Source organism: Glossina fuscipes, unplaced genomic scaffold, assembly GCF_014805625.2.
Source record: "Glossina fuscipes isolate IAEA_lab_2018 unplaced genomic scaffold, Yale_Gfus_2 89, whole genome shotgun sequence".
NCBI classification, from domain to species: Eukaryota; Metazoa; Arthropoda; class Insecta; order Diptera; family Glossinidae; genus Glossina; species Glossina fuscipes.
The window spans coordinates 1,213,753-1,237,415 of NW_023998443.1; the positions used below are offsets into that span (position 1 = coordinate 1,213,753).

Genomic DNA, 23,663 nt, shown 5'->3' on the forward strand with positions numbered 1-23,663 from the left:
ATCAAATTGCCAACCGGGAAAAAAGTAAGCGTCAAGTGATAAATGTATGTCCATTGGTTTACACTTCCGCTTATGATACTGTGACGCCCAGTCCTTGCCTTGTTTCCTTTCCCGCTCTCACAGATCCGTTATACACATTTTCTTTCGTTTCTTCTTCCGCAGTAAATGTTCGCATAAAAGAATCTAAAGAGTGTAAACACAAAATAGAAAAGAAAGAAGAGGTTACAATGAAATCTACCAAACTTTGAAGTAAAAACATATAATTCTAAAATAAAATTCTTAAATCAAAAGAAAAGGAAGCCAACTAACTATAAAGAAATATAACCAAGAGCATAACATAAAAGAATAAATATAAATACAATTATCTGTGAAAAACACAAAAAGAAAAAAATGTGGAAACTTTCGCTTAATGAGATGTAGATGAAAATCTCACCAATAAAGGAAGGAAGGCCTGAAGGAATTTAATATACAAAGTTAAAATAAATACAATCTTCCATCTTGTTTCATTATTTGTTCTATTAGAGAATTTTAAAATGCTGTGCTACGCCCTAATATTAAAATTACTTAAAAAATCTGAAAACTTCAAAACCTTATGATCTACAATTTTTAATCAAAGTGATTATCATCGATATAAAACTTGGCATTGGTATTAAAAAGGTTGTCGTAAGTACTCTCTGTGAAATGATTCTCTTACGTTTTTGTTACTTTTGTAAATTATTAGGTGTACCCATGAGCAGCCAACTACTTACCGAAAGTTTATTTTGCCTTTAGTTCGGTAAAGCAGGCTGCTTGGGAAATATTTTAAAAAGTATAATATTTTTTTTTAAATCCTGTAATAAAATGGCGTCCATGCCTTCCGAGGGTCACAGTCGTCATTGAATAGTTTTTCCCCTTTCGTGCGGAATTTAGGCCAATAATGACAGCAAAGAAAATTTGCGACGTTTATGTAGGTAGACTATGTAGGTCAACTTTGCTTCACAAAGTTTGCTGCTTGGTCTTTATGATCTCTCTGACAAGCTTCGAAATGTTACACAACAAGTTGAAATTGACTTGCTGCTGACGCCTCCAAATCTCTGGTGGAAACTGATTCATAATTAAGTAGGCAAGAATTGTGCACGCCGGTCAATTATGCACAGACACCTACATGAAATTGAAAAGGCATTGGAAAGGCCTATGTGGACAACGAATATGGCTAACGCATCAGTTATCTGAAAGAAGAACAAGAATATCCGTCGTTTAATTTTGCACTTCACTGCGATCCAGATGGAGATCCATTCCTTAGCAGAATCATTTTCGAAGATGAACAATAGGACCTTTAGGGTAAAGTAAAGAATTTCGAGCAATAACTTTCTCCAGAACACACCGCCTTATCAGCCCCTATAAGTAGTTTATCATGAAGGCAGCTACAGTCATGTTTTGCTTCATGAATTCTACATTTCTATCGCATACGTAGAATTCACTGAATCCTTTTAAGAACTTATCGATTTGCAAGAAATGAATTAAAAAAGTGAAAACTATTTTGGCCATCGATTGATTAGCACACAGAAGACTAAACCCTTAATCTAGAATTAACGGGAAGATTATTGAAAATTGTTGCCACGATTAATATCCAAAATTCATTGGAAGGAGAGTATTATGCAACTATCATATGCATCACTAAAACGTGCGAGTGAAGCAAATGTTTATCAAGATATTTCAGGGCAAAGTCTTAAGTCAATTTAGCATTACCTGTCTGTCTGTCTGTCTATATAATTGATAAGTACAGGTGAAGTCCCTATGTAAACGTAATGACGCCAAAAATGAGCTCACTTCACTGGAGGACGTTAATGCACAAACAGTAGCAGATATTGATCTAGGTTTGATGCAAGGCAATTCTAAAAGCAATTGTATTCACCTGTTTGACGTACTCATAGGCAAAATTTTCCACAGTCGTTTTATTGGGTTTATTACTGGATTCACAATAACGATCTCATCAAAACGATGGCTTTCTTACTTTCATAAAACGATTAGTTTAGGCCACACGAGTGGCCCCACACATTGCGTTTTTTTTCTATAAAACGCTTACTATAGAATCGAACCAAGACTTTGTTCCCTCCCCCGTAGCTACAAAAATATGGCACAACATGACACAAACACATTGCAAGGCTGTCCACTGTTTAAGTAAGATATTCTTTATATATCGTATGGTTTCAATATCAATAATGTCAATAATGACAGCAATTATCATATTCGTAGACACTATCTTATATGTCTTTGCCTCCAGATATAGATTAACATATGTGCCTGCAACCTTTAAATATAAATATTTATACATTCAGCCAGAAAGTCGAATATAATTTTTGCCATTATTCTTATGCAAGATTTACTGTAATTTTTTTTCACAGATATTTCGACCTACAAGCTAGCTATGCCTTCAAGCTCTCTTTTCTTCGTATAATAATTAGAAACTCGAAAGGAGAATTGAAATTATCTGATATTTGAAAATTTATTTTCAAAATTTTTCGAATAAATTTTATTAATTGTGTCAATTATTAGTTCAATTAAATAAATAAACTTCAAAGAATTTATGACAGAGATGACTAATGCAATTAAAATGAAAGGAGGAAATTCATAACTACTATCTATTACTAATAGCGTATGGACCGCCGTAACGTAATGTCAAATAAATTATTCTATATGCATATATGTGCATATATGCATATGTGTTTGCAATTCTCGTTAATCACGATGAGATTGAAATGCCAAATAAATTCACATGTAATTATGACTAAATAAAAATCATCCATAAGTATTTGTTATTTTTTATCCGATACGTGGAATATATGCGTGATTTTATGCATAAAAACATATGAATATGATTTAATTGTAGAATTTATTATAGATTTTCACATACATTTATGTACATATATATAGACAAAAACAAAAAAAAAATTTAATTTATTATGCGCGCAAGGGTATCAAATGTGCTCCAATAAATTTTCGCTTATTCATCATCGGTGGTGAAAACGAATAGCTCCTGCACATGCTGCATGTATGCTACACACGTACGCTTGCAGAGCCTCGAGCAAGTCATGAACGTCCAAATTTTGCAATGCGTCTCAAGTGATTGAATAAGCTCGTGGAAGAATATCAATTTCAATATTACGTACAAGTGGTTCTCCGGCGGTTCCTCTCATCCTCATCCTCATTGCTTGCTTGCTGGCCAGTGAATTCTTAATGAAATCATTTCTTCTCTTCTTCGCTTATTCATTTACTTACAATACGTTAACTGTTTCATTTGTGCCATTTTCATTTGTTGTATTTACAATCGCTTTCTCAGATCTTTATTAAATTATTCAATATCTCATTGTCAGCGCCAATTGCGTTCTTCTCTCCTTTCAGCGTAAACCGAAATGAATTTTTAATTGATTTATATATTGTTTGTTATATGTGTATGGCCAGCGCAGGGGGTAACTTAAGTTTATTAAATGCTTGTAAGGCATAAAATTACGCTTCAGAGACTTTATGAACTATAAACTATATATAAAGAAAGGCAAAAAAAAAAAAAAAAAAAAAGCAACATTAACACTACAATCCGGCAGATGATGGCCTTTTTTTCACTTGTGATGATTACATGACCGTAAAATTTTGCTTAGGAAAGCATTTTTTTTTTTTTTGCTAAAATCGAACTAAGGTCAAAATTATAAGTAAATCGATCGATAGATTTCTTCTTTATCTAAAATCTTTAGTAATACGCTTAGTTATCAGCATTTTATTTATTATTAAGTTTGAAACGACTAACTATAATACGCTTCGGTGAATTAAGCGCTGCAAGTAATCATCGAATAAAAGGGGAACCGAAAAGTGTCGTCTTTATACCCTACAGCACTTGTGTGATGCAAGAATATATTAAGTTTGTACAGATGTGTGCAAATCCCAGGAGGACTTGAGATAGACTGGAATTGATTCGGAATCGTCTTAACTATCCATCTATCCGTTTTGTGTTTTCGTGTTAAACTTGCAGGCCGCAATTTTCAAGATATTTCGATGAAACTTGGCCCAAGGACTAATGCTATTGAAAGTGAGTGGTACGGGTCGCATCACTTTTTCGACCACTTCCCATACAACGCCTTATATTGAAAAGACATTACATGCACAACTGGATGGTAGTGTAAGCTATTTAATGATGCCGACGGACTGGCCAACAATAATGTTATTATTAACTAATTTAACAAATTTAATGTCTACGTATAACAATTACAAAGGATTCATTTGCTGTAGGATGAAGTTTGATAAGCACCATCACTCAACACAAAGCCTCGTAGGTCCAAAAATGTGTTATTAAATATCCAACGGGGCAGATTTTGAAGCGATAGACCAACAGGATTAAATCGAATCAGAATATTATGCTGACCAATAACACATTTATACATACCTAAGTTTTTGAATATATATATATATATATGTATGTGTATTGCGACTCGATTTAAGCATTGGTGTAGCCATTGGGTATTTTTGTGTGTCCGTATACGAAATCTCCTGTGCATATTTTGTAGGTATTGCAAACGTAAGATAAAATTCGGCGCATTTCCATCTCTAGTCGGTTGGATGGCTATAGGGATGAAAAATGGAGCAAGGCGCATATAATTTCTTTACGTTTTTCGACCCGCTTTAACCCACACATTATTCATGCAGTTTGCATTTATTCGAAAAAGTTTCATAAAAGCGAGAGCATACATAAAGCTAAAATGCACTCACACAATTAATTACGATTGCATGGCCGGTGTGGCGCCAGTTATTCCGCACTTTTTTAATTAACCTAAAATTACTGTGTTTACGGTAACTATGACTATATGAACATAAACATAAGTGAAATCATAAAAAAAAAACTCGCGGATATCGAAACATGTATAAACACCAGAACATTTAAATAACACATGTATTGTTGTCTTTTTAGAATACAAAGGGTTACTTAAAAAACTTAAATATGAGTAAAATAAAATTGCGTTCCTAAACGAACACGAAGTACCTTTCATTGGGCAAGAAACTTTATATTCGCCTTTGACCGAAAATATTGAACAATTCATCATCACTTATTATATCAAGCAAATATACTTACGTGGAAAATATTTTTACATTTTGTATCAATAGATTGATCGGAATAATTCGGGTTCCAACCGCCGCCGGCAAACACGTTTTATCGATCATTAGATCAAACAAAAACAAAAATATTTTCAGATTTTTCTTCTTAGAATTCCTTTTTCAGTTTTAATTTTCTTTTTTGGTTTTTTTTTTTTTTTTTTTTTGGTAATTCTAGGCGAGTCTCTAACGAGATCATACCTATTTCAGAGTTCGTACGTAGGCATAGGCCAAGAATGCGTATTGCAAGCGTAATGTATGTAATCAGAAATTCCAAAAGTAAAGAATGTTAATAATCAACTATCCGTGAGAGCATACCCGGTTTATGGTTCAGTAAACTTACATAAAAAGAGCTAAACGAGTTTATGAGGCTGCAATCATTGCTGTTGGTTTTAAAAACCAATAATAATAGAAACTAACAGGACATAAACTCTTTTAAAATTTCATGTTCATTCAACACGTACTTTTAATATGCAATAAAAATTTGTTTGGATTCTCAGTGCAGAGTGGCACGTCAGGATATGTTATTACTGTTTATTTTCTGATTATTATTCGATTTAATTATTTTATGCGTTGATATGGAAATGGATAAAAAAATGTTCTCAAAACTTAGCAACTAATTATTAAAAATAAGCAAAATATTGCTACGAAATTTCGCTTTTCTAAGATAAGACTCGTACCACTAGATCGTGGATATTCTTGTCAAGAAAAATACGCTTCACGTTTTCGCTACAAGACTCTTTTTACTTACAATCGTTTTGTTTTAGGGTAAAAATATTTACATTTTTCTCATCCCATATCCCAACTCTAATAACCTTTTTCGACTCAAATGTTCTTGTCCGACTGACTCTGCCTTCCGCAAATAGTCTATTTATATACATTTTTACAAGGATATTGCTGTTACCCAAGTTCATGCCTTCATTTTTAATCCGTTAACCTGCTTTTCCGCTATTCATTTTTCCCGGCCGGCAGCTGCATGACGCGCCTGCGAATATGCACTTGAGTTTTCCCCATCTAGGCAATTTATTATTTGGGAAAACCAATTAGCCGGAATGAACTACATTTGGGATTTCCGTAACAATCTATTACAATATGATGTGAAACTTTATTAAAAGCGAAATTAAATTTTATTGGATATGAACAAATGTTTCTATTCCCCTCACTGTTATGTCAATCCTTGCGCACTACCAATAAATTTTTAATAGCGGTTGGTACTCTTCAGATAATATAAATTATAAAAAGAGACCATTATATATATTAATATTCCCTCCAGAAGGTATGTTACGTTTCTTAATCCCATTTAACGCTTAGAAGTAGGCAATGAACACTTTCTTGTTAAAGTAAAATGTGATAACGACTTAGTCATGTTTGCCATCCACGTTCATCTTGATCTGGTTGGTAACGGCAAATGAAAATAAAAAAATTTCATTCCTTATAGCCTTAAGATTACATTTAAAAATCAGGTAAATCAGTAGATAAAATTCACTCGTAATAAACACAAGTCTAAAAACAGTATTTACATCTTAATAGTATTTGCATAATAATCTGCGCGTTATTATCACAAGTTTACTACCATGCGGCGTATTCGTTTCATATAGGACGAAACGTTACCTAAATCGCATTTGCAATGCTTTCAAGCTTTGTTTATACTGCTGTCATATCAAATTTTTGCAGGATAATGGTTGACATTTTAGCATATTTTAATTATACACTACACCATTTGTAGTACAGGGTATATTAAATGTTAAGTATCCCCAGAAGAACTTCACACAGACTCATCGAAGCTTCTCTGACATGTTGTTTTGACCCAAGGATCGAACCATTCCTTTGACCACTTCCTCCATAACGCCTTAGTTTGAAAAGCCGTTATATGGACAAATGTAAAGTGATATAAGCCGTTTAATGGTAGACAGTGCCCCAATATAATGTTCTTCCTTGTTTTCTTAAGAGAAAACATTAAGTTAACAGGCGCTGAATATACGACTCACCAAATACGAACTGTTTCTTTTTTAAACCCATCAGCGATTTTGTCAAAATGGTTGCAACGCCCAGAAGTAAGCATCAGAGACTCCACTAAGTATCAAGAATCAAATTTTAAATCGATTTAAGCATGTCCGTCTGCCCGTCTGCGTAATGTCTGTTGAAAACATTGTGCTGACCTCAAAAATGAAGCTATCGACTCCAAATTTGGCAAAAAGCACTGAAAGTTCTTCCACGCAAGTTGGCATTGAAAATGGGCCAAATCAGTCGAAGGACACGCGCACAGCACCGCGTAAACTGACAATACCTCCATTTTTTAAAAGGAATGAAAAATCGGTGTTTTACTTATTACTCAAACTATAGCAAATAAATGCACAAAAATTTGAAAGCGTATTCTATGGGCGATGCTGTAGCATTTATACACAAAAATGAAAAAAATTGACTACGCCTTCCCAATATCATAGTCCATCAAAATTTAATTGTTTTTCAATAGCTTTATAACGCGCAGAAACAAGCTTCAAAAACCCCATAAAGTATACAAATTCTTGTCGAGTTTCTAATGGTGAATGCACCTAAACAAGTCCGCCTGTTCCATCCGTTCATCTGTCTGCCTGCGCAGCTTTCTAGTGTTTATGGTAAACGTTCTCCCTTTAGCGAAAATGAAGATATCGGCTACAAATTTGCAAAAGAATTTGGAATAGACCTAAACTTTTCAAAGGACACGCCTACAATGCCCACATGCCTTTACAATAAAAACTTTTGTTTTGAAAATAAATGTAATCAACTGCGCCCACTCCATACTATAGAGCATGAGAATTTTGTTCTTTTACTTTTTTTGTCTTTTTTTGGAGTAAACGATGATGGGTATAAAAGATTCGATCCCGACAAAATTTAATTTTCTTACTTGTTTTTTTTTTTGTTCTGAAAGCAAAATTATTGGCGCCGGATACGGCGGGTTAAACAATGTCATAAAATGACATAAGCAACTCAATTGAACCTGATGCTGTCATATCTAACTTACGACAAGAGTATTTTTTATTGCAACTTTTTGAATAATTTGGGAATTTTTCACAAAAACAAAACGAAGCTTTTTATCTGGAATTGTATTTGCAAAACTTTTTCCTATTTAGTTATAATCGATCGTACATATATATATATATATATGTGTATGTGAAATAGTTTTTCATCTAATAGATGTTAATATTGATTTTCTTTAAATGCTTGCGCTCTCTTACATCTACCCCGAGCCCCGATGAGTAATTTATAAAACCACACTTATGTTAAATTTTGTTTCTCGAAGCAACATCCGGCCAAGTTTCTTTGTCATATTCTTTTTTTTTTCTTTTTTTTTCTTCCTCAACTACTCTAATGCATTGTGATAATGATGCTGCGCTCCTCCTTTGCACAGTTTTTACGCTTATTTATGCGTTTTTCTTTCCTTTCTTTTTTTTTTTTCTTTCTCTTCTGTCATGTTTCCCCCTGCTGTGTTACGATAATAAAGTAACTCGTTGTATGGTTTCGACAAGAGAATTTTAACATGACTGTATTAAATTTTCCATTTAATAATATGTTTTTGCTCCCGTCAAGAGTAACTTGAAGAACATTTATAATTAATTTCGAAAATCCTTTTGAATTTTTTATTACGGCATCACCGAGCGTATGAATTAATAATAAAATTTAGAAAATTTAAAATATTGCATAAAGTGATATATTGCACGAAGGATAACAACGCTTTATCTTTTCTGGTATCTTTAATTTTATTCACTTTTTAGGGCGAATATAGTCTCACCATCTGTAGCGTCTACAGTTCAGTTCCAGTAACATCTAACAATAATTGACGAATACAGTCTTCCTATCTTTTCCTGCCTTTTCTCTTCTATCTTGGTGACTATTTCGTTACGTATTTTTCCAGATTTCAATAGACCTTTTTCACCCGCCGTATATATCTTCATTGAAAGTGCTTGAATGTACCCTATCGTTTATTCCAGATACTGGATCGTTTAGATTTCGTTTCATAGGCTTTTAGTCTTCCGACATTGATTTTTCTCCAAGAGATGTGTTTTTAACTGATGTCAATTTGAATTTAATGATTGCCGCTAAAAGGTTGTGATGTGAAGGCGCACCTAGCTCCTGAGAAGAAATTAGCTTTTTTGACAGATGTTCTCAGCCTTTTATTTATCAAAGTGTAGCCTATATTTGATGTCGGGAACGACATTTTGACTGGTTTCCTGCAGGGATTTTTCGGCGAGAAAAACTTGCCACAAATTTTGAAATCACATTCTAAGCACAATTGAACTAAGCGATCATCACTCTCATTTCTTGTTCTTAATCCAAAATTTCCAACCAATATTTCAAGTACAGGTTCATTTCCAACTTAAGCATTAAAACCTCCCGTAATTATGTTATGTATAAGATCATGTTTGGCAGACTTTCTATATGCTCTGAGCAGAATATTTTCATTTCGTCTATATCGCCATCCCCGATAGGTGTGTATGTTTGAATAATATTAATTTTTGGATAGGAAACGAATGCATTTTTCATGTCATTTCGAAAAAATAATACCAAGTCTTCGTCATTGTTTTTACCAGAATATCACATCGTATAATTTGTCCCTTGAAATTGTCCAGAATTTGGACACCACGTTTCACCTATGCCAAGAATATCAATATTTACGCGTATAATTTCGAACGTTCCTTGTGGCAATATTTCTTCGAGGATTGAGGGCTGTGTATTCTTTGTTCGATGCACGTAACTTTCCTGGAGATAGATACTTCAGTGGTCTCACATTGCTTTCTGAATGGTTATGATTTTCTCATCAACGGGTTGTGCCGTTGAGTAATTGCTTTGATTAAGGCGCCTTCTAAGAAGGAAAAGATGTCCTAATAAGTTCACGAGTTTTCATTTTATTGTCCGTTGTCATCTATTTACCTGAGACATATCACACTTGCATACCATTCAAGCGACTCGGCTGAATTGTTCTTGGCATCAGGGCCCACCTTCGACTCTACCGGCCTGGGTGGTACCCATACCCTGCAGTCACAGGACATGCAGGACATGCCTACGATTTAAGGTGAAGCGAAAACACCTCTGTTTGCAGAGGCAAACAAAAGAACACGAGTGACTTGTGCTTATTGCTTATAAACTACAAGAGATGCGATAACGATAAGAATTTTCGCATTCTTTCTAAGACTGATCCCAATGCAAAAAAAAAAAAAAGAGAAATTTTTTTTGAGAAAAACTAAATTTTTTAGTTTTTTTTCAAGATGACAGATAACGTAAAGTTATAAAAGGAGAGGCCACAATTGAGTATGATCTTCCTATTTGTTGTTTTATGTTTTAAAGGCGGATACAAACTTAAAACTTGGCACATACACAGGTACGAGAAAAACAGCGATACCAATAATCGAATTGGGAATCGGGCCTTAGTCGACATAATAAGAAGTGACGTCGAACTTCGGAAAAATAGTCATTTTTCATAACTTAAACAATCTACAAATTACTTGTGAAACCATATTAGTTAAGTCATCATCGTTGAAACGTAGTGGTCGACTTAATCTGTAGGAGTCCCCTTATATAGATTTTACATATATATATAAATAGCTGCTGTTATGAAAACAATAAAAAAACACAAAGATGTGTAAACAATAACGTAAAAGAAAATTAAACTCATGACAACTTCTGAAAATGATCTAATATTAGTAAATTTTTATGCATAAAATTATGAACGAACAAATCTCTCTGCTACAAATGACACTTGATTTGAATTTATGTGTTACGACTCTTCCTGATCTGTGTTTATGGTTATTGTGTTTACATCGATTTATGGACGTGTGGGCCATGAACGACCTCCCACACCCCCCGCCAGTTGCTTAGTTGTTTCGTATTTCGTTTACATTCAGTACCCTGCACATAAATTATGGCAAACAGCAGACGAATGTGGATAGGAATATTTAAACATTTCCATATTTAATTCGTTTACTAAATTGTTTTGGTTTAATAATTTAAAGCATAGAAGTGTATGAATGAAGCAGCAAGAGAGATTGTTTTGATTTTTACTTCATTTTTATGCCCTACACCGGTTGTTGTACAGGGTTTATAAAGTTTGTGTGGACCTATGTAATACGTAAAAGGGCTTAGGATAGACTTAGGTTTTTGACCCTTTCTATCCGTTTGATGTTTGTCGGTGTAAATTTGTCTTCAAGCTATAGATCGGAATTTTTTGAGATATTTTGATGAAATGAATACGAACGCTATTAAAAATAGTTTGGATCGATCTGCTTTTTCGCTCACTCCCCATATAACGCCCTAATTTGAAAAGTGGTTACTTGGAAAAAATTGCAATTTTCAAAATTACGTGACGAAAATGGCTATGTAATAATATTTCTGGATCATAATATAATGTGAAAAATTTGGATCCGCTCAGGCAACATTTTGAAACCCCTCCCCTATAACGAAAAATGAAGTTCATATGAGAAAAAAGTCTACTTTTCAATGGTTTATGATGAAAATCAAATCATAATACAGTAGTAATCCAAAAAAAAAAAAAAAAATTGAACTGTACCAAATTTGGACCATCTCGACCTATGTAATGATTTTCGCGAGAATTGATTTTTTCTAGGGCACAAAAGTCTAAATTTTAATATGTTATAATGAGAATTAATCCATAAATCCAATTTGATATAAACATTAACTCTAAAGAATTTGGACCACATACGCCTATTTTTGTATCCTCGCCTATATAAACATTTTCACGAAAATTTTTGTTTCTCAGAATAGAAAAGTCAAAGTTTTATTATGTTATGATGAAACTTGAAAGGTAGTCGTAACTTGACATAAAAAATTAACGGTGCTGTGTTTTAAACCTCTGGGCATAATCACTTTTACGGAAAGTAAGCCTTTATTTGGAAAAAGACGTAATTTTTAAGATACACTTCCACAAAAGTAAATTCCCGTACAAACAGTCTGCAATTTTTGTGTTCTATGGCAAAAGTAAGAATTGTGTTAGACAATGTGTTGGTGTAGAGCAATTAATAGTCCACATAGGCCAACCATAATGTTTTCACATGTTATTTAACTGAAAAGGTAAAATAAAAAGCGCTTTGATAGCAGCTGATACCTGAATCACAGGAATCTCATGTTTACAAGTAATTTTCAGTCACAACAAAAACAACCAATTATTGACGTAGGTGCAAGCCTGATAATCATTTATTATAAAAACCAAATATTCCTATAGATTCCTATAGATGTATGCCTAGTTAAAGCAATTATTTGTTGGTAAAGTGTCCGCCGCCAGTGCCGGCGCCAAGCACATCGTACGCTAGAAAAAGTTATAACATTAACCTCAAATTTGAGTTATGTCTTGCGTGCCCATTTTTCCCCCAAGCGCTTATAAAAAATTATAGTTTTGCTAATGTATAATAAAGAGATCTTGAGATAAGGTTCTAAAATTCCTTAGAAACAATATTAAGTGTACGTGATATAATAAATTTTCCTTTAAATGGCTTAAAGAGTGGAGCTTAATAGTTTCTACAAATTGTTTATGATTGCTTTTCTTTTCGTTGTTCTTGTTATTGTTGTTGTTGTTGTTGGCGTTGTTTAGTCACTTAGGCAATTTTTATGATTTTCTTCATAAAAGAATGCAAATTGGGACAAGTTATCGATTTTTAGTGTAAAATAAAAACACTAAGCAAAACGTGTTCTCATATTACATTCTTTTATGAACTCAGCTCCTTTAAATAGTCCTAAATGGCTAAAACTGGTTGCATCATCTGCTCTTAGATAGGTCAGTAAATTGCACATTAAGTGCGCCGCCTTTCGGGTAAATATGAAACTTCAATAATTTTCAACTATTAACATAACATCCTTCGCCTTGCTTCCATATGACACTACAATGGAAAGTTGGTCAGACTTTTGCATTTGCGGTAACCTACCAGGTGACTGTGCATATGTATTCACTTTGCATTTTGTTTGCTTTCGCCATGCAAAGCCAAGTCGGGCGAATTGAGTGCTTGGGAGACGATACGACCTGATTTTTGGCAAAAAGAATCTTAAAGGATCCATGTCGTGTGTCCGACAGACTTCATTAGCGTGATGCAGAAAACAAAAAGTAATCTGCCCGTAATTTGGGGAATAGCTGCTAGCATACGACTTCCAACAGACTTCGAACAGAGTAATTCTCGTAGCTACAGAATAGTTTGTCTTCGTATAAGGAATTCATAGTGCACTACTACTACGATAATAAAGAAGAAATGCTGCATCTTATCACATAATCATATAAGCGACAAACACTTGGGAAGGTACAGTACGTCGTTCAGAACGTACATAGTATACAAGCAAAATGGAGAACGTATTCTAAATTATTTGTGCTTTATGGTTTTTACGCTCATTCTACTTATGGTGGGAAGAAATGAATTCTTCTGAAAACATACCGAGACCCCGTTAATTAGATGGATGCTTCATCAACGTGAATAAAAATATGGTTGCAATGCTCCTATATATGTATCCAAATGCTCCTCCTGAACGATCGGGACTATTTTTAGGTCGAACTCAAAGAGATCCTAAAAAATATACAAAGCAAAATTTTTTACAAACGTCTACGCAGGATCGGACGTTATTAGCAAAAAATAAAAAAAAACTAAACCTCTTCTTCGAGGTTGCTTCAGTTTCCTACGTGTTTCCAGAATGATCGGATTTTCGCTTTTCAACTCTTATCTCTTAAACGATTGAGAAATGTAGGAACGAAGTTTCAACTTTCTATCCTCCTATCCTCTCCTCTACCTCGACTCTAGCAATTTCCCCAAAGAAACGAGCCAAGTTGACCCACTTTGGTGAAAGTAAGCACGTGTCAATGGTATAACAAAAATTACACCAGGTAGAGAAAATTTGGATATAGGTATTTAAATAAAGTCCTATTCACACACATAACATAAAAATTTCTGCAAAGATCGCATGCTTTGTAAGTCTTTTTTTTTTTTTTAAAGCTCGAAAGTCCAAGAAAGACGTTTAGTGTTAAATCAAAGATGATGAAAAACGATAAACGAATTTAATGCCAAAATATTTTCAAGTTAAAATATTATAGTCTAGCAAGGCATGCAATAAATTACGCTACAGCTTTTCGGAGCGTGTTTCGTTTTCAGTAAGGTTTTCCTTTGAGCCAAAATATAGCGGCTTGAATATGAATATAAAATGCACTGGTATATAATATTCAGGCTATCCCAAGTCGGCTTAGATTTTGCATTTATTTATATTCACACAAACTTAATATATCCCCAGTATCTCGCAAGTCTAGAATATATAAACACAAGTAAATCCAAAAAGTAAACAATGAATATCGAAAGATTCTCGGTATAAGCCAAACGTAATTTCATTCTTGTTTTAGTTTATTTAGATGTGCGCAAGAATATACAGTTGTAAGGATATCCAGCACGTAGAAGCAAAATCAATTATGATTTATATCGTAATATAAATCATTGAATATGGAATTTATTTGCAAATACCATAACTGCAATAGAGGATAAAAGTTATATTTAGACAGTTTTTGGTAGCAAAAGTTTTTACAAAACATTTGCGAAGCGACGAGTAAAGCAAGGTAAAGGTATACGCAGCAATAATATTCATACTTATGTAATAATTTGTAAAAAGCTTTTTATGTTTCACGTTTTTCACACTATAGTGGGACAAGGCCAAGGGTTCATTAAATAACTTGAACCGCTTCGCATAATATGGTCGTTCATACAAAAACTTTTCAAAATAAGTTGTTACATGGAAAGAGATGCAATACCTTTCATCCTTTAGCCAAAACACAGTGTACTAAATTTCATTAAAATATCTTAAAAATTACTGCAAGTTGGACACGAGAAATTAAGACGGACCGACGAAGACAGATAAGCTGAATTCGATTCAGAAAGTGATTCGTTGATCGATCGATAGTAGAAGGATGAGTACATGTCAAGTTATTCTGGAAGTCGCACACATTCGCCCAAATTTAATACACCCTTGTACTAGCGAAGCATAAGGTAGGTAGGTTATAATAAATCTCAAGCCTAATCCTTTTCATTGGTTCTTACGCACAGACAAAGAGAACGTAAGGCTGACATTTTTCTTGCATTTGAAAATTTTTCCAAAACCAAAACCAAAGTAGATACTAACGCCCAAAGCAAAAGATCTAATATTTTAAATTCTTCACTACTACGATTTCTCGACGAAGTTTCTTTCTCAGAGGTTTCATCGATTCACATTTTACAAAACCAAAGCAAAATAAATTATGTACTTTGTGATATAACGTAGATCAGATTTCAAAAAAAAAAGATTCATTTACTCATTTCTTCTAAATGAAATAATAGAAGCAATAAATATCGTTTCATATATCATAGTGTTGTAGTAGGGACATACAAAACTAATTAAATAACCGACTCACACAATTGTGTCCAATACATTGCAATTCAATATAGAAAGAGAGAGAAAAAAGTGTGTAAACAGTTTCTGAAAATACAAAAAAAAATATAAAAATAAAAAAGCAACTGTGATAATTCTTATTGCTAATAACACTTTGGACACAAAGGCCGAAACACACACACTCATACCGACGCAGACAATTTCCGAGTCGTTTTTTTATTTTTTTTTATTTTTTATGTATTTATTTATTTTTTTTTGAATTTAAGTGGTACCGTAACACAATGTGCAGAACTCGTACGTACGTACGTACGTACGTACATCAGTAAATTAACTAAAACCATGAACAACAACATATGCACACATGTGACAACTGCTGCGATATTAACAAGTGCGAAAAAAAACTTTAGGCCCATGTGTGCTCGTTGAAATTTTGCTGTTGTTGTTGTTGGAAATGTTTGCATGCCATCGTATGAGAGAGAATAATACAAACAACGGCGAAAAATGTACATACACGTCTATTATATAAAAGGCAACAACTTGAAGCTTGACCCAGTTTCAGTTCAAGGCCTGCTGTGCGCATAAAACATACAAACAGTAGTAAAGTTAGATATGAAACAATTGAATTTCTCTCTATATATAAATATTTTTTTTTTTATTTTTATTTTTTTTTATATAAATAAAATTTTACGTTTATTTGTTTTACAGTTCAATACCCTGCCCTGCCCTGCCCCTCCCTTTGCCAAAAATTGTAGCATAATTTTTAAACATTTATTTAATCGCTTTTTCCATTATCATCAAACTTTTCCTCCCGCGATGCAGTCCCTTCTTAGTTCAAGCAGATACGTTACCCTCTGTTAGTTTTATCATTTTAAGTGGAGAAAGTACTGGCATTTGCAAGAAGAAAAAGAAGAAGAAAGAACAGCCTTTCACACTATCGTGTTTTCGCTTGATACCTGAAATTGACGATTTTGTCGGTTAAACTGAAATCCAATGCAGTTTACAAGCATCGATAATGGCAAAGGCGTAGGTAGACCTAGAAATTTACAACTTTTCCAATGAGAGCGCTAAAAAGAACTATTCTTTCAGAGAATTCTTATATCGTGGGAGGGGTTAAAAAAATAGATCTTGACAAGATAAGTTAGACCCTAATGCTGTATAAAGACTGAGTGGCCGAGTAGACAAGAGTCTCGACTAGCAACTCAATGGTCGTGGGTTCGAATCTCAAGTGCGGTAGACTTTTTAATAAAAAAGCCCTTAGATGCTAGTGCTTTAAGAGTTTAGCTTTAGAATTTATTTCTCTGGCGAAATTAATAATAATAAAGTTCATTGATATCGGAGGACATATTCTAATAATAGTCGGATTCAGTCCATGTTCAGTAGAATTCGTTCTTAAGGCAAACGTTAAATTTCATGCAAATGTCTTGAAACTTTGCCATCTGTCAATTGAATATAAAATACATAGAAAGACAGACGGACAAAACGGTTTATGTAAAGCAAAGGTGAAACTAACTCAAGCCTTAGCCTTAGCTAAAGCTTAATATATATCGTTAGCGCAAGCGATATAGTAGAGGTTATTGCACTGAACGCCCGCCCTCGTTAAGGAGTTAAAGTACTTTTAAAGCGAAAAGAGCATAAATTTTATTTTACTTTAATTTTTTTTTAGGACATACAGCCGTTTCTACACAATTTCCATTTAAAAGTTTTGAAAATTCCGCTCTTGACGCGTAGTTATCGAAAACGCTTTATCCCTCCGGTGCAAACAACTTCATAGAATTTGCACATTTTCTCCACTGAACGAAGGTTTTTTTTTTTTTCTTTTATTATGCTTTTGCAAAGTAGCGCGTAGTGTAGATTTACTAAAAAAATTTTACTTTTTTTTTGCAAAACTTCAAATTTCAATTTTTTTCTTCAAACTCTTCTAGCATTGCTACTCGAATTGCATTAAAAACTAATTTCAGTTTCGCTGATCACATGATATGCTGGGCGGGGTCTTTTGTGCAAAGTTTAACGAAAATAAAAATGGCTCTGCTGTTAAATGAAGAGAAGAAATGTTTCATAGTTTTCTGATGCAATGGTATGCTAAACTTGTGTGGAGGTCTGCAACAACCAGAAGGACTTGAAATATGCCCACCTTCCACCGTACTAATCCGAATCACTTTTGGAGTCGATCTAAGCTTGTCTGTCTGCCTGTCTGTTTTGTTTTCTTTTTGTGCTCAGTTTGCAAGCCCCAAATTTTTAAGGTATTTTCATGATATGGTGTAGGGTATGAAAATGTTGGCCGTGACCGACTACAATGTTTATACTTGTTTAAAATTATATTCAGTTATATGAATGAAAATATACAGCTCATGGCGCTTTTGTTCCTTTTTTCCATTCTCTGTTTCCTGTAAGTTTTTACTTCCTCCACATCCTCCACTTTCTCGTATGAAAGGGAATATGAAATGAAGAAACCCATAGATGAGTGCAAAACATTCCCTTTGATATGTGTAGATAGGTGATTAACAAAAAAAATGCGATATATTCAGCGCATAAAACTTTTTATTTTACTATTTATTTATTTCGTTCGTTCAACCAACGCCATCCTCCGTCTAACTGAAGCCATTCCGCCATTATTAAGCTCAATATTATTGATCATATACACTACAAGTGAAATAATAATAATAACTGTTTAGAGGATACACCTAATAATCTCGGTACACACACACACATATATTAAATTAATCCCTTTTTCAATAATCCTATTACGCAATTTGCTTTTATTACTCTAATGACTATCATACCTATTATTATATACCAGCACACACACACACAAGGGGGAAAAAACCAATCATTCAGGCAAAACATTTTTACAAGTTACTTACAAATTTAGCTACTGATAAACACTGAATGTACGAAATTGATCGGATATAAGGTTTATTTGCTTTTTATCAGGGCCTTGCTTGTCTACATTCACGCTTTCATGCTAAGAATACAAGACTCCTGTGCAATCATAAAGTACTCGGTCTAAGTCATTGTTTTTCTATACGCATGACTGATTGGAAAATCAAATGAAAACATATGTCCCGTAAAGAGAAAATTCAAAGTTCGGTTATACATGAAAACTCTTCCCATAAAAGTAAGCAATTGCTTGCTGTTGGCTTATTTCAATCGTGTACTCATCCAAAGATGAAGGTTTGGAAAGCATTCAATTCAAAGCAATTTTCTAATCAATATTCGTACTCGTTATACAAATATTACGAGAACTCGGTGTAACTTATGATTGTTGCAATTATTCTCTCAGGTCGACCATTGAATAAATACCTAGAACTTGCAATGCTTCGAGGCCCGTTAAAACATGAGCCAGCAGTAGTATGAAGAACATTTCTTCAACTGCACTTAAGTAAGTTTATCATGATCCAAACTTGTCAAATATCCACAGACAAATTGGAATGGATATGTATATATGTATATGGATATATCTTGCAGGCAGTTTTAGAAGAACTGAACGCTTAAAAGATTGAATTAATAAATTTCTTTTTCAAGGAATACAGTAAAGAGCCTCTGAAGCTAAAGCTCAACAATTCAAGAGATATTAAAACACTCACTAAGCATTATTATTAGCTGCTTATGCTCTTCTTTATTTTCATTCCGATTAAAATAACTTAAAGTACTTTGACGTAATGTAACATATTATGCGGCTATGAGGAAAGAAAAATCGACTTAGTCCACTTTCAAAATTATAGTCTTATACTCATGTATAGCGTATTTAAATGTATCTCTGTGTGTCGCGGCATTCTTCCATACAATATTATTATATTTGTTTTTTCTTCTTTTTTTTCATGTCTCAATCCCTCTTTCGTTACATTTCCTTCCGTCCGTAATGACTGTCTTGGCCAGATGCATACAAACAATTCGATTTCTCTCTCTCTCTCTCTCTCTTCGTTGCTCTTTGTTGTTCTCCGCATCCAACCAATGAATTATTAATAGTAAGCTATGTTTGTACGGTCTCCTATTCATTTAGACTTTGTCTTTGTTTTTTATCTTCTTTTCATTGGATTTGTTGCTTAATCCGATACGAGTACATACAAACCCATGCACGTTTACATAAGCAAATATATATCTAGAAATGGTGGCGGCGTTTTAGTTTCAGTATTTCATTTATTAAACTTATGTGAGAAATAGTACATTTACTGCAATTTTATTACATAACATGTTCTCAACTAATCTAATGATGTCAATAATTGATTATTTGCTTACTCATTAACTATATATAGATAGATATATAAACATATTTATATATATTTATATATGTGCATATATATTAATATAGATGAGATTAACTTTATAAAATTTAGCATTTTTTCGTCACGATAAGGAAGCAAAAAATATTATATTTGATCGCTTATTATTACTCATGATGCGCATAATTCTATAAAAGATAGATTAGATTGAATTTATACAAAGGAACTTTCCCATATAGCATTGCCCAGTTGTATCTGTATGGCTGGTCAAAAGACGATAACGGGCCAAGCTTGTTATTAAAAAGCTAACTCAAATGAGGATTAGATACGACTTTGATAAACTATACGATACCTTGACAATCTAGAAAGTGGTTAGTTAATCTGAAAGGAAAATACAAGTCACCTGGAAATAACTAGGCATGGTAAGAATAGGTATATATCCCAGGAAAGCGACTAACTCGTCTCGAATATTTAAATATGAAGAACAAGATCGTTTAATATGATTAGCGAGAGAGTGCGTTGGTTAGGAAAGCAATAAGTGAATAAAGCTTGTGGAAGTCATTGTACTTGCTAGAATGGCAATTAGGTAGAAGAAGCGAGATTTAGGCCAACTAGCAACTGAATTGTTATCGCGTAACCGGTACGTTGCAAGGCGCCAATAAAGGCTCATCTCTTCTTAAAATTAAAAACATAGTGTTAGTGCTACTAGACAAAGAATTATAAATTATCCAAAGATTGGATTGAGTTGACTAATGCCCGTTACTCGGGTTCCCCACTACATCGACATTGCCGCATGACTCTTAGATCAACTCCGTAAACCACTTTTAAGGAGCCGGCATGGCCTGATGCCGCAACAATCACAGTTGTACGACTAGTGAAATCTTCTCCAATCGAAATCTCTACTGTATAAATATGTAAATGTACGTACGTATGTATATATATATTAGGAGTGTGAATAAGTTTGAAGTACAATTACAAGTACAATTAAAAGTACATTTTATAAAAAAGTGTCATGAGAAATTGTCGCTACGTGCTATTGCTCTTATCTCTTGGACAATTTCGTGCAGAAAGCATAAGTAATCCTTTAAGGTTATCTCCCCAAGGAACACATTTTGTAATTATCGCAAAAAACGGAAAACTGTGCTCGGAGGGCCATTAAGCTACCAATTGAAGTCAGCGTTAACTGGAAAGAGTAATGCTTGCTCATAACAGCGGAGAAAGAAGCGCCTTCCAGATTATTGCTGCCAACGTTTCGTGGGTTAACTTACGCTTTATGGAGCCGAAAGCCTTACACGAGGCTTGAATACTGATGATATCATGGTTTCGGGGATTTTGCGCCAGTTTTTCTTAAAAATTTGCATCAATTGTTGTTAGCAGTAGGGTATCTTAGTTGTAAGGACAAGTCATATTACAACACAGCCAGCTAACAGCTATCCCTTCTCCAGATAGGGCCGCCAAGTACCTTCAGCCTTATCATCGATATTAATGGTTCACTCAGGTTGCGTGTATTATTGGTGCTTGGGCTTTGGATATCGTAACGTATCCATTATTTGATTTAGCAGCACTATCTTGTTGGGCATCAAGCAGGAGAACTCGATTAGCGTTTTTTGGGCACAGAAGTAAGTTAACCTGTTCAAAGATGCCAAAAACTATGCTCTACACATTTATCGAGATAAAATGACAGTACAAAGTCAAAGACATTACATACGGATGGAAAATTCACAGTTGTGTTGTGTCTCTTCCATAGCACTAATAACAGACAATTTTGGAAAATAGCGAGAATTTCTCCAAATTCTGAAACAGCAGGCAGACGGAGAAAATAGTTCCAAATCTCATATTGATCAAAAATTGTGCAAATTCTTTAAATGTTATGAAAAAGTTGAGAAAGCTATCATATTCTCCCGCTCCACTCCTCCCCTCCCCCATCACTCGTTAAGATAATTTTCAATTTTCAGTCTCACTTCGATATATTTATTTAAACAAAATTACTTGAGAATTTGCAGCTCCACTAAAGCGGAATACTCAAGCAAAAATGAATGCCAAAGCAGAGCAGAAAATTTTCTACTATCCTGTGCTAACTTTCATGATAACTACGAAAATGTAAATATCGTGTCTGCGCTTAAGAGTTAATTTCAAGACTTTTGTAAATTTACGTTACCCTATCAGCTGAACGTTGATGATAACATCAATTGTAGTTTCAAATTAAAAACACACCATTCAATCAAGGCGATGCCAACTAAATGTCAAAATGATAGATATGTTCTCAATATTGTCTACAGAATATTGTTGTTTAGATGATTGTTGTTGTTTACATAAATATAAACGGAATGAATATTTAACTGCATATGCAACTGTTTACAAAACGAAATTGCATATAAACAACAAGAGAATTTCACACAATTTAACCGAGTATACCGTTGAGGTAGAATATACTAACATAGTGCTATATAAAGTAAACTCTAATGAAAACTATTTATTTTTGTTTTAGAAAACTTTAATTGAAACCAGCTACAATAACAGTAACTACAGCAACTACAACAACAATAACAGCAAGCATCGAATAGGGGTAAACAAGAGCAGTCTATAACAAAACATTTACTTACAAATACGAAGACATTAATAAAGCACATATACATACAACACATACAAATATATATATATATATATATATATATATATATGCACACACACACACGGGCAATCTCAATTACTTAAATAAATTGAATAACCGATTTAATAAAACAGCAAGAAACAAATAGTGTCATCCGGGGTGAGAGTAAGCAGTTAGAGAGTTTTACTGAAAAGCAGAAAAAAGAAAAAAAAGAACAGAAACAAAAACAAAACAAAAAACGCCCGAACAACTCAAATTATAACTTTCTCATTACTTTCTTATATCACTTCAATGTAACGTAATGTCTGTGCTTTGTTTTTCTTGTTTTTATTTATTTATTTATATTTATAATAACATAATTGAAACTTTTGTCTAAGCAAGATAATTATACAACATTTTTTTGGATAGAAGAATGTACATGTACACCCATACATACATACATACATACATACATACATACATACATACATACATACATACATACATACATACATACATACATACATACATACGTAGATACATACTTATACACAAGCATGCGTACATTAACACTTATGTAACAGAATTTTGCTTTAAATAGCAAAAGTGTTTTCATGTACGTACGCGCACGAATGTATGTATGTATGTATGCATGCATGCATTAATTGCTAGACAAATTGAGATAAATAATTTATGCTTTATTTAATGCATACTTTTAGATGCAAACATTAATTTGCAATAGGCTGTATATATGTAAATTGCTTATGAGACATGCAAGAATACGAGGTTTGTTCAAAACAAAAAATTCAAAAATTCATTTTTACAAAATATTTTTTTAATTGCTTTTCATATCGTCGTACTTACCTTTGAGTCATGTCTGTTTAGAAATCCTATTTGAAGAATTGTTTATCGAAAAGATTACATTTGTTTTGCATATATATAAATATGTACTAATACTAAATAATAAAAATAGTTTAAATTATGTGCAAAAACAACTTCAAGATGCCATTCATTACTTATTCCCTATCGTGATTGCACTTTATTTTAACAAAAACATTGCTTTACAATGCAAAAGAAAATTGCAATTGGAAAGCAACGAGTAGACAATGCTCCCTTTCTATTCTCAAGGCGGATGCCCGTCATGCTAGACATCAATCATCTCAGCGCTTTTATCGTTGGACGAATAAGGAATAGAGTATACCTAAACTAGGACCTTTGAAGCCTGACTGTAACACAATACCTTAGAAACTCACTTTTACGCTTTACCTGAGTACAATAGAAAGATTGCAAATTAAAATGCCGCGAACAAGATGGACCTCTTCAGGGCAAATAGTATACATGACAGGTTCACGATAGTGTTT

At 33.6% G+C, this 23,663-nt stretch overlaps 1 protein-coding gene and 1 long non-coding RNA gene across 3 annotated transcripts in view; both read left to right on the forward strand.

The window, feature by feature from the left end:
- Positions 1–23,568, forward strand: part of LOC119638437 — a 75,825-nt gene extending 52,257 nt beyond the window's left edge. The window contains exon 2 of the long non-coding RNA XR_005247437.1: positions 22,201–23,568. This is a non-coding gene — a long non-coding RNA (uncharacterized LOC119638437). The remainder of the gene's footprint in view (positions 1–22,200) is intronic.
- Positions 1–23,663, forward strand: part of LOC119638436 (eukaryotic translation initiation factor 4E type 2) — a 95,109-nt gene that overhangs the window by 58,217 nt on the left and 13,229 nt on the right. The window lies entirely within an intron of this gene.